The sequence below is a fragment of the Struthio camelus genome, chromosome 22 (genome assembly GCF_040807025.1).
Source record: "Struthio camelus isolate bStrCam1 chromosome 22, bStrCam1.hap1, whole genome shotgun sequence".
In the NCBI taxonomy this organism is placed as follows: domain Eukaryota; kingdom Metazoa; phylum Chordata; class Aves; order Struthioniformes; family Struthionidae; genus Struthio; species Struthio camelus.
The window spans coordinates 5134118-5152546 of NC_090963.1; positions in this window are offsets into that span (position 1 = coordinate 5134118).

Here is an 18429-nt window from a genome sequence, read left to right on the forward strand (position 1 = left end):
GTAAGGCATCACCTTGCACTAGAGGTGTTTGTTCCTTTTTTTTTTTTTTTTTTTTTTTTCCGGGGTGGGGGGTGGGGAGTGCAATTGAATTACAAACGAGTGCATGCATAGATCTGAATTACGTTACCAAGGGTAACAAGGCTGTACAGGAATAATTTGATAATAAAAGTGTTTTCCAGAAAACAGTTCTTCACCTTATTTTCTTTTAAAGACTAAGGAGACCTCAGTGAAACTGAAAAAGATCTAACCTCTGATAGGGTGAAAGAGGGAAGAAGCGCACACTTGTCCTTTTTTGCTCTCACTGACAGAAAATAACGTACCTCAAAAACCTGCTCAGTTTTGATTAATGCATCTCAGAAACCAAGGCACAATCAGCTGATTTAAGCATTTTAAGAGGTTCTATTTAATACTCATTTTCCAAAGCCTACAAGCTATATGGCAAAATAGACCTCAGCATGCATTAAATAAGCACTCATTGAAACCAAATATTTTATATGGCCAGTTCTGCAAGAATCAATAGATACCACTTTGTTTAGAGTACAGCTAGGTAAGCAATGTATGTTGATATTTCACATTTAAATGTAAGCCTAGACTACCTTTAGAAAAGAAACAGGCACAGACACAGAACATCCTGCTGCAGCAAAAGGAAAGAGATTACGGGTAAGAAAGAAATCAAGAGAACAACACAGAGAGGAAAAGGAGAGAACGTTTTCCAGCCTAATGTTTGCCTATTTCCACACCCTTAAATGCTAAAAGCTACTTTGCATTGTAAGCCTCCCTTCCTCAAAACTCCTCCCTATGAATACCCAGCTGGGCATCACACTGCGTATCAGCTATACTGGGTACCACTGTTTTTCACACAATGACATGAAGAAGAGGAATTGCAAAAGAAGGAAGTGATAGGAATAAGTATGTAAACTATGAATTATGAGGGCAAGTCCAGATTCCAGGTACATGCCCCCACGTGCTCCTTATCATTTGGTACAGCAGCCCTCTCAGAACACACCAAAAACCAATACGTGAGGTGCCAAGCTGACAATTTCAAAACCTTGTCCTTTGTCAGGTGTCGGGACTGATTTGTTTTCTGTTCTGCTTAAAATACAGGAAACGTATGAGGAAAAATTATAGGGGAACAACATAACCCTAGTTCTACCACCTACAGATTTGCAGTACTTGGCCAAAACTACATGTTCATATTTAGGCAGGAAGAAAATAAAATGGGGGGGGGGGCAGTTTCTACACAAAACCAGGAAACAACATATCTATGAATGTTTTACTTCAAGAACATTTTTCTGAGAAAACTCTAGAAAAAGATAACTGGAGAGGTTGTCTATTCACAGAATGTACAAGATCCTAAAAACACTGAGAAATCCAGTGGTTGCTTTGCAAAACCACCTCCAAAGTAGAGAGCCTGTTATTTTCTGCTGGTCGACGACCTAGATTTGGTAGACAAATTGGATAGACAATTCTTACAAAAAGAGATTTGTCTTGAGCTCTGAATCCTTATTGTTATCACCTCACAAAATCACTCTTGAAGAATGGAAGAGCACTATTTCTAAACGTTACAAGCTGGTAGCCTGGGTGGGTGCATTTTCTTTCTGGCCTCGCTTTGTCATTTGGAGTACCTCAGCACCTCTGACTACGTTTACAGGCCGCACCCATTTGTGCTACTAATACAGAACAAAAACATATTCACAGAATTGTATATATTTTCAATTGTACTGCATGTGCCAGAATGACACGCGCAATCATGACTGGGAGTCACATATTAAAAAGCAAAATAGGTAAGAGAGGGCCTTGCTCCCAAACGGTCAGGAAAAGGAAAGGATTCAGAAAGAGTATTATCTTTTGCATTCTTTGTTTTCGCCTGACTTTTCTAGAATAGGAGTACCTTCAAAGACCGATTTTTCCCTTTTAGAAAGTTTACTTTGCAGATTAAGGAACCAGGAGTTTGAGGAATACTGATTAGAAGCACTTCAGATGGAAAACATCTAAATTGATCCCAACAGAACAAAGTCATTACTTTGCAGGGCCAATCTGGAAAGCTCTCTTAGGAGAAATGTTTTGCTGAAGCTGCAAAAAGAGTGTGAAGAAAAGTCAAATAGGTCATACAACAACAGAGAGAAAAGCATGGCTGTAACTCCGTCAAAATGGGATGAATGTGATGAGCGAGACTAAAGCATGTGGGCTGGAGGGAAGACTATCTGTTCATCACAATCTCACAACACAGCAGAAGAGACTGATAAAACCACAGAGCCACAAGGCTGAATTCTTCAAGGATGTCAAGGCCAAATTACACCACTAGAACTGTAACCGTGGAAGTTAATCCAGCTTCTTCATTAGTTTAGTGGGGACATTTTTCCCCTGCCATATCACAAATCATTCAGTCACCACCTGACAAAACGCGTCCCTGCAGTGTTATAGGGAACTCTTGACATATGATGTCCTTGGCCTGAAGCATCAAACAAGGAAATCAGGAAAAAAAAAAAAAAAACACATAAATTTTTTTCAGCTTGCATTTGATTTAACAGTAAAGGAAAAAACAAAGATTTGAGAGGAAAACTTAAATCCTGGATATGAGACACCCATTTTTAGCATTAGCATATGCTCCTGACAGAAGAGCACAAGAATTATGTCACAATAATATCTGGAAACCTAGCAAATGTATGTCTCCATATCCCCTCTGTGCACAAGTGAATCTGGTGAACAGCACAGTGCAGAGTTTTTTTTTTTTTTTTTTTTTTTTTGGCAGTGGAGCGGGGAGGAATTGCGGCATCACCAATTCCCACGTGTATAATGGTTTTTGATTAAAAAAAGCCATCTAGAAGATCAGTAACAGCAAAATAAAGCAGCTGATCGTCTGGAGCAGAAACCTCAAGTCTAGCCGATGATTCTGAAACGGTCTGCTCTCATACCAGCAAAGTCATTTCTGCTTTTAACAAGAGTCACCAGCAAATGCTCCTTTGCATTTTAAACACGCCATTTTGGTTCAAAGCTCTCTTCAGAGGCTAAGAACAATATGCAGCCTAACAGCTCCTCTACAGTTCAGCTGCTTATGACTCCCTCATGCCAATATTTTCTTTGGGAGGATCAAATGTACTTAGCAATCTATTTTATTGTATCAAAGTCTAAACAGACAGTCCACATCAGACTAGGCAAGGAACACTTTGCTGAAAAGGCGAGATGAAGAATTCAGAAGGTAAACATCATTTCCAAGAAGGACAAAGCCCAAGAAGGCCTGAAGACAGATTCACTGCTTCTAAATTTGAGACACTCTCCAGTATTATAAAAGATCTGAAAAACATTAAGGCAAATGAGAATGACAAACAGGCCACAGGTGTGCAAAAAACGAATTCTACGTTCACTCACCGGCATGCGTAATGTTTGTTAGAACTAACGCGTCTAGGAATTACTGCATTGGACAACACAGACTATTGCATAACAGCACGCACAGGACACAGCTGGGAATACCTGCCTCCTGGTCCAGTATGACTGCTCTCCACTGAACTCCAGCTCATCTGTGATGTTACGGTATCTGATGCAAGTGAACGTGAAACTCGCCTCTGACACAGAGGCGACTCTAACACAGACCTCATTTAACCTCAGGGAGGCTCAGGGAAGGTTGCTTTCCCTACCAAACAACATTAAGACTACTCACAGGGAAAAGCGCAGCGAAGGCACAGTCCAGCAGGTCCTGTTTATTTTACGCAACCGACAAAGAGTAGTTCAGTCAAAGGTAGGCATGGATATACCCACTGCTGCAACTCAAATACCCACACAGGCATCTTCCCTCCAATCTCATAATGAGTTTGCAAAAATGGCAGTACTTATGTCACACATCAATTCTTACAGTTACCACTGCATCACTTATTCTATTTCACCTGTTCTGGATCCAAGCTGTCTGTAGGTGAAAGATGTTCACTATGGCATAGCATCTTTATGTTCTTATGGCTCCTGAACCAAAAACGTTGCAGACATTCAGATCAATTCTAAACGTGGGCAGGATGCACACGCTATAACCCAGAATCTGAAAAACTGAGCTGGCAGGCTCTTTATATTACAGCAGGGAAGGAAAGTAATTTACTTTCCTGGTCAGGTCTGTGACTCTGTGTTTTCATTTAAGTTTGAACAGTCTCTACCACAAACAGCTTTCAACTTTGCAGAGGTTTCTTACTACTACATGCATATTATTACTATTGTTGTTAACAATTTGAGGGACGGAAGAGTGTAGAAACCATAGCAAGGGATCACGATCCTCCTGTGCTAAACACTAAAACAAAAGGAAAACGCAATTCCTCCAACTCAGAGCGCTTGCTTATGAACTCCTGAAGTCAGCTCTGAAGCCTCAACAGGAGTAAGATTGTTCCCCCTCAATCAAATAAGCAGCAATAACTCAAAGACACACAAAGGACAGGAAGGGTTTCTGCACTGGAGAGTAATATACCTTCAAGCAATCTATCTCTTTTCTGGCTACAACTACGCTGCAAGCACGCCGAGAGTTAACTTACTAGCTCATAAACTGACAAATTTTTCTTTAACACAACACTCTGCTTTCTCACTCCAGCCTCAGCCAGACTAGACAGGTCAAACGTCCCTACTGCTCACACTGAACCTCACAGCTTTCCATTACTTCCTTTTGCTTCTTTTAACAATGCTTTCTTTGCAGTTTTCTCTAGTTCAAACTAGCTCTCACCACCACCACCACCTCCCCGCAAAAGAAAATAACACCTTTCACCTTTCACGTACCATGTTACCAGACAACTCCTGCATTCTGATCAAGAGGCAGCAGGATGAAAACTGAGAGTTGGCTTAAAGGCAAAGTGCTACTCCACAGCAAAGGAGAGAATTCAAGGATGGCAGGAATCTCTGCAAAACAGTGTACAAAGCTATGTAGACAGGCAAACTGCACTAGTTTCTCTGCCAAGAGATCAGCATCTTGGCCCTGTTGGTATGCTCCTTTAGACTTACTCATACACCTTTTCTCATGACAAGGTCGGGAATCCTGTTTGTGAGCTCACACACGTTTCGTACTGCGGCTGGACACCGGGATTTTATATTACACTTCCTAGCACATGGATTTTGAACAAGCCACGAGCACTTCATCTTGGGATTAGTCAAGCTTCCAGAAGGTAAAAAAAAAAATAATACCACCTATCTTCTGCTATAACTGTGTAAGAGCTAAAGCTCTTATGCACAACAGGTCTAAATTTTCCCTTATACTCAAATACGCAGCTGATTTTGGTAGTAGTAGGAGAGGTGCTTGTAATACCTAAGTGCAGTATGTAGTCCTTCTAGTGACGACTGCTTTATGTAGAGCATATTCCCTTGTGTGTCAATCAGTTGTGCAGATCTCATGTAGGATACTCATCCCCCCTCAAAACTAACTATAATAAGGAATCCTCAGTACTACATTTTTAACCACATACTATGATGCAAGAGTTTAAGAATTGCTTGAGAAAGCTTGCGATACTCTGAGATTTCAGTGAAGACCGGAGGATTATATTCTTACAGGGTGGAGAGCGCCTTCACTGCTATCAACTCATAGGCAGGGTTCATATTTTGAAACCAAAATCGTACCCAAATTATATGGTGGAAATTATTTTCATTGCCTTCCCTTGCGGTGGCACCTCTAGAGCAAGGAACCTTCTTCAGGAGACACTACCACGCTGCTGGCCCACGGATATCTCAATCACAGCTAGAGAGGAGGGAGGAAAACACAGTAATTCATCATCATCATCCCTGCAATTCAAGAGATTCCCGCTGGTGCACCACCACACAAAGAAAGAACTCTACGCACGAGGGGATAACAAATTCTCAAGGGCCTCACTGCAGGTCTGATGTAACACGTAAAAGCACATGCAATCCATAGGTAGAATGACAACACTACTCAAAATATTTTATGGTGCAGCTGCTGGGCCTGGACATAGTCTCAGAAACATCTTTAGCACTATACAGGCTAGGGTATCCTGATTTACGGGCACTCCAATGATTTGTTACAACCCCATCCTCTGACCAAAACACTCAGGCACTGTGAACCCAGTTGCAACCCTTTCTTCTGATACTAGGGCTTTTCACACAGGAAAAGCACCATCTCCTACGTCATGGCTTATTACACCTGCTTTAACCAGGGTAGTTCATAAACTTTTTCCAAAACATTATTTCAAAGTGACTGAAAAACTAGTCCAGACCCACCAGAGAGAAAGACCCCCTGGGAGCAGATTTTTTTCTGGCAACAAGGCACACCCCATAATCGCTCAATCCATCTAACTTCTAGGTCACAGCACCAGAAAGCACAATGTAGTTTGCATTCATAATGACGCTCAATTTCTTGCTCAGACTGCAAGTGAATTTCCTTCAACTTCACATTGTACAGTGAAGTTTAATGCTAAGCTGAAAGAGGAGGCTTTAACTTGCAGGTACAAAATCTGAGGCCAGAGCATGGCATAGGCACAGTCTGAACTCTTCCAAGGAAAATACCTTGGCCTCAGAAACATCACACGCACCCTGTCTGGTGGCTGCCCACCTTCCCCAGACCCAACGGGGGTTCACGAAGGGGTGATGGCTGACATTCGTCACGGGTAAAGCCAATATACAACCTATTTTGCCTTGCATTCACCGACAGGCAGAGAAACAAGGATCCCAAGCTCACAGGGACCACGGCCAGGCAGCGTCTCAGCAACAACACCCTGAGGCAAAGCTCTGCCTCAGTACCCTCACCCCTCTCCAAGCAGTCCTTCAGCACAGGCAGGCTCTTCCACGCCCAGCTCCCCAGCAGAGGTTGAGTGCCGAGTACTTACAGCAAGCACAGCCCAAAAAAGCAAAACCTCAACAGCAAAGTCAAATATTCCTCACCCACTCAGAGATATACCATGAGAGATTTAGTCCATGGGCAGCACAAGGCTCCAAGCCTGCCTGGACAAACAGCCCTGCACACCTGCACCCAGTGCCCAGCCGCACAGCCGGCTGCTTGTTAGGGTGGGCTGCAGCTCCCCAGGCCACTGCCCTGCTGGTCTGGGAAGGTGTGGGGGAGCGGTGCCCAGGGCTGACCGGTGCAATCCTGCACATAACAGCATTAGGGTAATTTTCTCAGTGACTTCAGGGACGTGCTTCCCTAAATAAATACATTTTGCAACAGGCATGTTCCTGTATTTCTACTCCTAAAATGACCACCTTATTAACCAAAGAAAGATAGGCTTTTGTATCTGATACAAACAAAATATTTCCTTGAAATAAGAAACAGTAGGCCTAAGTCTATTCCAAACATCACTAAGAATACAGCAAGATGTGGAAACGCTGCTGAGCTGGGCAACAAGAAAATGTAGCGTCTCATTCTGCAGGTGCGTGTATCTAATTTCCTGCATGTGGATAGCCCAACTGAAGCTGTGCGCAGGCACAGAAGTGGGGAGCTGGACTTACAGCCATAAAGCAGAAGCAGTTCTGTGCTCCCAAGAGCTTCGAAGCTCCCAAGAGCTTCAAAGATGAACATGATAAATGCTCTTCAAGACAAGAAATACAGACTTCTTAGGTGTACAACAGGCAGAGCAGATTTAAAAAAAAAAAACAACAGTAAAAAAATAGCAATAATGCCTCTTGAATGAGGTGGGTTTGACTGGTATGATTTCTCTTCCCTGCAAGTCAACAAACTTGCACGCTGTCATACACTGAACAGACCTCAGATAGTAACTAATTCTTCTTTAAAGAGAAAGAAAAGTAATGATCTCATAATAATTACGATGTAAATAGCATGGCCTTGAAGCTTTACACACAAACACAGATATGGCTAAGCCCTTGTTCCTCCAAATTTCACCCTAAGAGAAGAATCTGTAACGGGTCCTTTTGTACACTATAATCCAACCCTCCCGGTAAATTAATAAAAATTTGACTCAATCTCATTCTGGGCTCAATGGGAAAAGCAAACGGTACTTTATCAGTAACCTCCTGCCAGCAGCCAAGAAAGGCCCTAATCTGAAGCTATCTTGACAATAAAAATATTGCAGATGATCGCCTTATTTATTTTTCCAAGCTGTGAATTCTTCAGTCTTACAGCACTTCTGTTTTGACCCACACTGTTCCAGCCCTACACAGTCTCCATACTTCTCCAGCCACTTCTCTTGCAAAATTACAGACAACTTCTTGGGATGTGCAACTGAGAAGCTACAAGAAAAACCACATTGTTCTGTTCAGGCCTAGCCTCTTAAAAGGAGATTCCTGTATTGTCAGCTTGCCAGCTCTGAAGCCCTGTAAGACTGCTTTACACTGCTCCAGACTATGCTTTAAGATGGGGCGGCTGACACCTACATGGATTGCTTCCTTCACTGACTGCAAGAATCTCTGTTGCTGGCCTCATCTAGCCCAGTACCTTAGTTTGCTTTATCTAGTCCATAACTTTTCCCATTTTCTTTCCTAGGTAGAGGTAATGCTTTCAGGGCCACATCCCTCTGGAATCTCTGTTCTGCCTCAGGTGAGGCATCAGTGTATATGCTACACTGTGGATTCAAGGAGACGCTCAAAAACCGTCGAGATCTGCCACAGGCTACACTTTGATGGCAACAAAATGGCACAGGAGAGTTTTGAAAACTTTGCACGAGCACAGCATCTTCTGTCTGCCTTGAGTGAAGGGTTTGCAGGACCAAGCCACTGTAGAGGAGACTGAACAGGAGAAAATGCACCCTATTTCATCTTTGTGAAAAGATCTGAATGCCCAGGACAGCCAAATGAATTCCAAACAAGAATTAAGTATCCAGATAAGAAATGCCTCTCTCCTTCTCAAGAACCTCCCGCTTAGCTCTGCTCTGTTCCCTAGAGGCACTGAGCTTCAGTTAAGGCTGCATAACGTGAGGCTGGCTACTCTCAGTACTATTCATACTGGTTAACAGCACGTAGAAAGATTTCCCTTGTAACTGTCCCCTTTGGCCTTTCTGCAGAAAAGGTGACAGGTGACAGGGACAGAATGGGGATATAGTTCAAAGGCAAGCTTTTGAAAAGGTGCCCACTAACAGGTCTCCCTCAGCCGTAACAGGTGGTGCAACCACTGTTCCAACTAAGTAGAAAAAATAAGATATCCTGCACCAAAGTCAAAAAAAAATGCTGCTGCCAGCCTGAACCTGACTAAGGAGAATGCGCTGGTACCAGCAGGGAAGGAGAAACTGTCTGTGTGCACAGATAGATTGCACTCTCCCTTCTCTGCTGGTACCAGCAGATTCTCTCACCTTCACGTACCACTGCTGCCCCAGGCTCTGACATTTCCCTGGTCCCTCCCTGTCACGCAGGCCGAGTCAGAAGAGGTGAGCTTCCCAGCAGCACAGAAGAAACCTTCATAGCTACAGCTGGCAGACAAGACGACTCCGTGTGTTAAGCAGGGAGGTAAACTAAGCAAAACGGCTCAGATAAGCCTGTGACATTTAATCGTCCACCTCCGACATTTCAGTCATGGTCTTCGGGAGAGAACGTGAAAAATGAGAACAGGTCCATTGGTCAGACCAACATGGCTCTACTGCTTCACAGATTTTAAAGGCCTTTAAAGGCCTGAGGATAACTCAGATATTTTCAGTAAGAAGCTGAAAAATAGCGCCCGAGTTAGGAAAACACAGGACAGGGGAGGGAGACATGAAGAAACGTAGAGAGACGTGAACTGAGGAGAAACAAAAGTAAATGAAAGAACTGAAAGAAAATAAGGAGAGGACTGAGTTACCTCCATATCTCAAGTTATCATCTAAGTAAACTTACTGCTGATAGACTTCTCGCCATACCTTGTCCTGTCTCTAGGCCTATTTGCTAGGCATTCAGTCAAGACAGCTCCCAATGACTTCCCTAGCAGTCTAAGTGGTCTGAAAATCAAGAACAGGCTTGAGCTGTGAATCCTAAACAAAGCAGAAAAAAAAACACTTAGCAGAGTCACGGTAGCAATAAGGAGGCCAGGAACAAAGATGGACAGAGGGACGAACGCAAAGGTCTGCTGAATGGACGGACTCAGAAACAGATCAGTAGCGTATCAGCAGCTCTGCACATATGGAAAACAGAATATACTGAGTAAGAAAGCAGATAAGACTTGCAAGACAAAGTAGAGGGAATTCCCCCAAAGCAGAAAGCCCAACTGCCTGAAGAAGCTGCCTTTAATTCTCCTAGAGGCAAAAGCGGTGCCAGAAAGTCGGAGGAAGGGGAAGAGTCAAAGTTCAGATACAGCTTACAGCAGTGCTTTGCATCTCTGATACTGAGCTTGGTTCTACTACTTGCCTGCAGGGAGGACTGGGAAGAGGAAGGATCCATGGAGATGCACTGAAGTTCTGTGACAGAAGGAGAAAAAATATATATATACAGCTATTTTTAATCTCAAAGATGCCTACAGTGCTATTCCCCAGTAGCTTTCCATTTTCTCAAAGAAAAAAAACAAAAAAGAAAAAAGGAAAGGGCGTTTTGTGGCAGGAGAATTTAGATTTCCAAACACTGCTTTATCAAGCTCAGAACCGCAAGAACAACACTGCACAGATCTGAACATGGGCAAGAGCCCAAGCAATGGCAAACTAGGCTGAGAGGTGCGCAACAACAGATCACAAAGACCAGAAGAAGCCTTTACACATATCACCAGTCTGACTCAAACAAAAACAGAATCGCGTGGTCAGACCTAGGTCATGCCTGAGCTGAGCTTCCTGTGGCTCGGAAGAGAACACACAACTCTGAGGTGTTTCTCAATAACAAACAAACAAACAAACAAACAAGTCAAGCAGGAAAGTGAGGGTATCAGCCACTCCTCCCAGTTTTGGATCATCAGCAACCTTGCTGAGGAGGCACTCTGTCCCTTCATCCAGGTCACTGATGAATAAGTTGAGCAAGACTGGAGCCAGTATTGACCCCTGGGGGACACCACTGGCTACAGGCCCCCAACTAGACTCTATGCCACCAATCACAACCCTTTGAGCTCTGCCATTCAGCCAGTTCTCAATCCATCTCACTGTCCACTCATCCAGCCCGCACTTCCTAAGCTTGCCTATGAGGATGTTTTGGGAGGCACTTGAGCGCCTACATGTCAGATTTTTGTTTAGGCTCCTCTCAGAAATAAATGAAGTTGAGATCAGCTCTACTGGAGAATTTCTACAACAGGCTTTATACCTGTTTTGTAGAAAACAACTCGGAGACAGAGCAAGCTTTTGCAAAGCTTGGCCACTGACAGTGTTAGCAGCAGAGCTAGTTCCTTATTCTAAGCAAGGGGGTGGAGACAGCCCACGACAGACAGTGCTGGGACGTCCTCTTAGATTATTCTACTCTCAAGGTGCTAGTTGCTAAATTGCAGCAATTTTGTAACTTCCCTTGGATCCAGTTTGGTTGTTTGGCAATCTGTACTATTCCTAGTAAATGGAATCTATTTCTCACAAAGACCTCCTTTTTCCCCAATGCAGTTCTATTTAAAAAAAAAAAAAAAAAAAAGAGTCACCCCAAAAGGGTGACTTAAGGGCCAAGTTCATTTCAAACGTGACTTCCCATGGGAAATTCCATGGGATCGTAACAGACAATAATTGAAGTCCTTCTAGAGATTTTATCCCAGGAAAACGCCTCTATTTCTTCCCAGCCACAAGTGCTAGGAAGTCCAGATGCTTTCTAGAATTGGAGGCCTGAATTTCTCCAAGATTTGGAAAAGCCACCCGATACAATACTCTCAGCTGACTCCTATTACCCCAAAAACAGGTGTGGAGAAAGGAGAGTACAGATCTATGCCGTCAGTCTGAACAATGTTATGTCCAATTTTTCAGTGAGGTTCAAAAGGCTCCCAAAGCACAAACGTTAACAGATTTACCCCACATCCCTCATAGTCACTGGCAGAACCAGGGAAAGAACTTGCTTATGGCCTTTACATACTCAAGTCCCCATGTCAAGACAGCAGCAGAACATTGCTCTATTCCAATTTCATTTGGGGCATCCAGGTCAGTCATTCTGCGAAAAAGTGGAGTCGCTTCCTTAGATATCACAGCCAGGATACCTATAACGTCCTAGCAAGATGATTTCTCCATTGCAGATATGCCTCAAGCTCAACAGCGTACCATTCCAGTCAAACTAAACCTTTCCTGAATTCACACCAGGGCTCTTCTCTGGGCGATCAGCTCTGGCTAGCTGTGCTAGACCTCAGTCTTCCCCGGGGTGGTGAGGTCTCAATTGTCTTTGCAACTGAAACTGAAAACTGGAAGAAGGCGACATTCCTGGGAAAAACACGCAGCAAAGTGAATTTCAGAAGACAACCATGTAAGTTGCTTTAACACTTCCCTGAAAACACGTGGCAGAGTAGGCCTGTGAAACTTATTGCCGCCAAACACAGTGGAGAGGGTGTGTTTGGGAGGATTTCAGAGAGGAAAAGAAAAAAACAAGTCCCAGACATATATACAAAACAGTCACAGAAATAACGAAAGCATGCAAAGTTATAATGCAAAAGTATACCAACCTCCCCTCCCCGCCAATGTAGAATGGCATATCACTGTGCTTCAGGAAAAGCACCATACTTGTGAAGAAGCTGGTGCCAAGCCTTGGCATGACAAATCACACCACCTTTCTACCACAAAGGAAGTTATTCATTGGTAGAACATGGTTAACCACTTCTCCTTACAGTAAATCACTGAAAATGCTTTGTGAGAATCTTTGTGAATTAGGTCATGAGTAAAATGCCTTCCATGCCATTGTCATGAAGGAAATAGACACATAAACCAGAAATCTTTGGTTTCCCCCAGTGAGCTCTTCTGAAAAAGTAAGGTTGTCACAGACAGAAGAATACAGACAGGATTTGGTAGAAGCTCATTTGACTTGGGGAAGAACGCAAACTACAAACCTGGATCCCAAACACCCTCTCAGCTAGCACGGCTGAAATTGGTCAAAGATCTTAAGAAAAGAAAGGAAGCCTTACAGAAGTAAAAATTAATATACTGCACCACAGACCCAGCTTTGCTGTCTAGAATGGCAGCAAGTAGCCACGGCTCTGCTGTCTACTTTGGGATAGACTGTTTGGAAAGCCAGAGCGGCTGTTACTGCTGAAGTCAGGGTGTGTGAAGTGGCAGTTTTTGCTAAGAGAGTAGATGGCCTCTCCCACGCAGGCAGTACTCCCCAGGCCTCCCAGAAAGAGCACAAAAGCTAGCACGCGTAGGGCTTTCCCTGTCCTACCTCTTCCCACTCCCTTGGCCTAGCACCAGTTTCTCCTCTTTACTGTGGCAGAGCTGAACTTCGCTTTTAATTCCCAGGAGCCTCAAGCCAGCTCTGCTAGATTAGACTTGAATTACTCTATATTTGTCTGGAATAGCCAGGTATGAGCTACCCTGGAGGAAGCTTCATTACATCCTGAACAGACGGGACAAATCTCCTCCCATTTCCCAGCTGCCCAGCTATAATTAAGCTTTTTCAATAGGGTACACACCAGGGCAGGTTAACTGAGGTACAGGAGAATTGTAAACCTCTCTCTCTCCCCCCTCCCCCCCAAACTTAGCACCACCCAGTGAAGTATGAACTAATAAACTGGAAGGGAAAATAGCCGCTTGGCTGCACAGCCTCCTGTGCAATTTGCAGCTGGATCCAGCTTGCTCTTTACTGTGATTAGACTCCTCCACAAGGTGAGTTTCTCCTTGAGTCCAGGATATACACCTGACTCTCAAATCCTTCCCCGTCTAGCAGGTGAATGTGGTAGGAAGGGGAAAAAAAAAAAAAAAAAAAAAGCAGAAGAACAAACCTTCACGGGAGTAATTCTGCAACATGAATACTTCCTTTCGGAGCTTGGCTAAGAGTTTTGAAAGTGCAATTTGCTAAGACAGGGTGGAGAAGCCCAGGGTAAGCAAAGGATTTATAACGCTACAAAGTTTTCCTCATTCTTGTTTACTAGTGACCTACAAAGCATAAGTAAATATGCTACAGGAAAACTTCTGAGGGTGGTAAATCATTGATGGTGGACATGTGCTGATGGACTTGTTATTAATGAGTCAAATAACATTTACATCTTAAATTTAAAATTATTCCCTCAGCAGAGATCTAAGTTCAAGGACTGTTTACCTACTGTAGAACACTACACACACAATAAAAGAGGACCATGTCTTTATGCTGTTCCAGTTTCCAAGTTCTTCAGAAGTGTCATAATGTAAATACGAACCATGAGTATCCCTTTTTATCTCTGATCTCTCCCCTGGTACCAATTGCGAGCATATTCATTATGTGGCACTTTTCCCAAAAGAGCAGTGAGCCCATGATCTACGCTTAGGATTGTCATAATTCTCCCTTCCTGCTTTCTAACTTTGCATAAAGCTCAGTCTGCTGATCCTGAAGAGCTAGGCGCTTCAGGCAAGCTGCTTTTGAGAACAGCGTCTTACACGTGTCAGAAGGGCACTAGCCTTGACACCCAGCATTACAAGACCTTTTGACTTGCCTTTTATCATGAAGACTACATAGCCGGGTATACTGTTGTATTTTTTGTTGCTTTACTAACCTGGCATAGAAATTTTCTACATCTGCTTTTCAATCAGATTAGCACCTTTGTTTACGTGAGCCAGGATACAAACTACATAGAACAGAAACTAACCCATATTTTTGGGCAACGTTCTTGGCCTGCTTTTTGAAAAAAAAAACAGACTAAGCAAAAATGATGAAATCTGGCGTTAAAAATCCATGCAACAGCAAGGGCTGCCAATCCTCACATTTATGAATATAACTGGGCTCATGCCTTAAAAAAAAAAAAAAAGAAAGAAAGAAAAACCACAAAGAAAACTGCTAAAATAGATTTCACTGTTTTGAGAGCTCTAATCGTTGCTGCCTAGGAAAATATTTGCTTTGCAATAACTAGTTCATTTCATTTTTCAATACCACCAAATATTTTCTTAGAGGATCCAACTCTCCGCCTCCCCCCAAAAGTTTTCTATTAGTAAAAGCCATCTTTCTTTTATGTAAACAAAAAAGAAGCAAGAAAACTTTCTCAACCCATAGTAATTCAAATACAGCAAATTAGCAGTCACAAGTCTGTAAGCGGAAACACAATTCCTTGTTTGCACACTGAAATACTCAGCGTTAAAATTCCAGTCCATGATTTCTGCCTTGTGTCACACACATAACTCTGCATGCAGCAAGCTCTACAGGAGCTCAACACTTTCAAAATTCAATAGTCACTGTCTGGACCAGGGCTTCTGGAAAGTAGCCTGCATCCATCAGTTGCCACTGCAGCATATGCAAGGATCTCAATGGGAGCTGCTGAGCATCTGACGCTTCAGAAAAGCTGATCCCTTACACGATAAGGGCACGCTAAATACACAAGATCTGTTCTGAAGATGTTTTAAACACTCCCAACCTCCACTGACAGTAACTGCCAAGAACTGAGAAGCAGCACCGACTGGCGCTTAGACTGTGGAAGAGGAAAACAAGATTTCTGGATTTGGTTTTGCTACCCCTCTGCTGTTTAACACTGGTATATTTTTTAAGCTGTCTGTACAGTCTATATCAAGCCGTAATGAAAGGTGCAAAATGAAAGCGCAGAGCTCCAGGAATTAAAGCATTAGAACTGTCAGCACTGCTTACTCAATATGAAGGAGAACGAAATTGGACCCTGAGCTTTGCAGCAGACTTCTGATTTACACTGTCTTTACCACACAACCACAGACCCAAGAGTACAGAGTGAAGTTACCAAGGCAACGGAAAGTGCAAATGAAGAGTAAAAATTTCAAATTCAAAACAAACAATAGTTTTCTCTCTTTTAAGAGATGCTGAAGTTTAACACAACAGACAACCCTAAAAGGCACGATAATCCACAAAAGGATGGAATACATGCACAAACCAAACATACCACAAATCAGAAAAAAGTTCCAAATCCAGAAGAAAATAGAAATCTCTCAGCTACTTGACCCCTAGGGTACTCATAAAGGTGGTTAAACATTAGCTATGACAGTAGCAAAGGGACACTATTTATACAAGATTTGATCCAACAGTCCTAAACTGAGCCTTAAAGGCCAAGTTGCCTGTGTAAATGTCACAGAACGGCGAGAAAGCTCACCCGGGGTTAGGGTAATAGGGGCTTTCCCTTCCCGACACTTACAGGAGGAGCTCAGGGGACAAAGATCCACGTTCTAAGCTTTACTAAAATAGAAGGGGGGAGGGTGTTGTTGCAGTAATGCATTGTAGCTCTACAGTCCTGTTTCAGGGGTAAAACCAATTCTGGGCCGGTGGCAAACAAAGGATTAAGGCTTCAGTTTGGCAAAGTTATTAAGCATTTGCCCGGCTTCAAATACGTTAACCACTGATGAACTAACTCAGCGAGACCATTCTTTTCTGACAGAAAGGAGTCATTTAGTATTTCAGGTTTCTGGAAACAACTCAACAGACAGAGCGTTTTATCAAGGAATAAACCAAGAGCCATACAGGTATCCTCCAAAAGCTCAGCACCAAGCAACTGCCGGGATTTGCCATTATTAGGGTTTCCTGGTTTGTTTGGAAGGGGAAGCCACAGTTTTACTCAGGTTGCCCTGAGGTGAATGACTCCTTTTCCCTACAGCAGAAACACAACACGCTCAGGGATAGGTGCTGGGCACCCAAAGAAAGCGTAACCATGTTACATCTCATTCAAGCCAGTTGCTCTCCTCCTGTAAACGGAGCATCTAAACGCAAGGCTGCTTTCTGGCCAAATTTCTAGATTCATTCTGGTAGTGTGACGCGCCACTAGAGGGGCATCGGGGATTCTTTCGTATTCTGGGATTAGTTGCACTGAACTCGAGAGATCGTTCTTTGTCAGATGTAAGAATTTATTAGATCTAAGCGGTTCTACACATATAACGGACACTAAACCATTAACAGCAGACAATCTACAAGTATAACAAAGCTAAGAAGCAGAGTAAAGAATCAAAAACACACACATATCAGAGCTCTACGGTTAAGCCACGGAAGCACAGTACAATGACCGCTCTTGCCCTTTCCTTGTCCTTATGGGCCACCCCTCCGGTATAGTTTTCCCCGGATTGTTCTCACCACGCTCGAGCTGCGCCAAGAGGATTCAGGTTCTCTCTGGCAGTTGGCATCAGGGGCGTCCCCGCTGACGGGTGGGTTGTCGGGTCCGCAGGCCAGCTGACGGTGAGTCCGAGTCCACACAGAGGTATGTGGCTTACTTCCTTTTATCCTTCCCGGGCTTAGTTCATTAATCAATGCCAGACCACAGCTGGACAATGGAACAGATGGTCTTAGGTGATAACAGTATGGATGCCGACAGGATGGTCAACAGGATGCTTATCAGTACATTCAGCAGCTATCAGTGTGCATGTTTAACAGTTGCACGTTTAACAGCTATCAGTGCGCACAGTCAACAGCTATCAGTGCGCACAGTCAACAGCTATCAGTGCGCACAGTCAACAGCTATCAGTGCGCAATTCCAAGGTATCTAGATGCTTGCAGTGTGAGTCTGCGGTGTCACTTCTCCTTTGCTGACTAGGTTTGCTCTGCACTCGTGCTCTGCACTCGTGAGGCTACGGCAACCCCACAGTGTGGTGGCTCTGGCCGTGGTGCACCCGGGGTTCCTAAACTCTTGGGGAGCACCCCAGAGCAAACCCCCCTTCTACGGGCTGCACCATTCTGAGTCCCCACGCTTGCCTGTGTGGCGCCTATCAGGTAGGAGATACTTCCACATATTCCCGCCTCCTCAATTTAGCTGCAGAGTGAAGCAAAAGAGGGGCTGATAGAAAAGATGAAACGTAATCCTGGTACCTCCCTAGCGCACACTATCTGATCCGCAGCTAAAAGACCTCACCCCAAAACAAAAGGATACTCAGAAACATTTTCTTTTTTTGGTTAAGTTTTGGTTTTTCAGTTCTGGAAAGGAAGACTTCTTATTCTGACTATAAATTAAAGCTTTCTTCTTTGCTTTGGACTCCTCCTTCCTCCCTGAGGCACACAACTGAGACGTCGTTCTCTTTCCTCAAGAGCCACAATCCAGGTTTGAAAAAGAGGTTACAGAAACTTCTAACTCGGAAAAGCTACCTACCTAGGAATTCTGGAGTGACAATGCTGTGATCTTTCAGCAGCGGGGTAAATACAGCTTCTTGGGAACCTTCACGTGCTGTGAAGGATAAAAGCACTACATTAAACCAGAAACTTTTGAAAGAACTTTTTCTGGAGGTCAGATCTGGGACTGACTACTGGGAAATCCATATAACACATGGGAGCAATCCCGGCTTCCATTAGACCATTTTGAAAAGCAAACTTCAACTTCAGATGTCCAATTTCTGATAACTTACCTTTGTCTTTGATAAGTGTTGAACACCTTTAGGTTCTACTGTCTTCCGAGTGGAGTTAGGGATGCTCAGAGGTTCCAAGCGGAAAATCCAAAATGAAAATCCTTTTTAAATGTCAACCTTCATCTCTGTCTGTGGGTGTTTCTTCATCTGCAGAGGAAAATAATAGTCTCTCCAGTACTGCGATTAGCAAATTTACATGTATGGGACT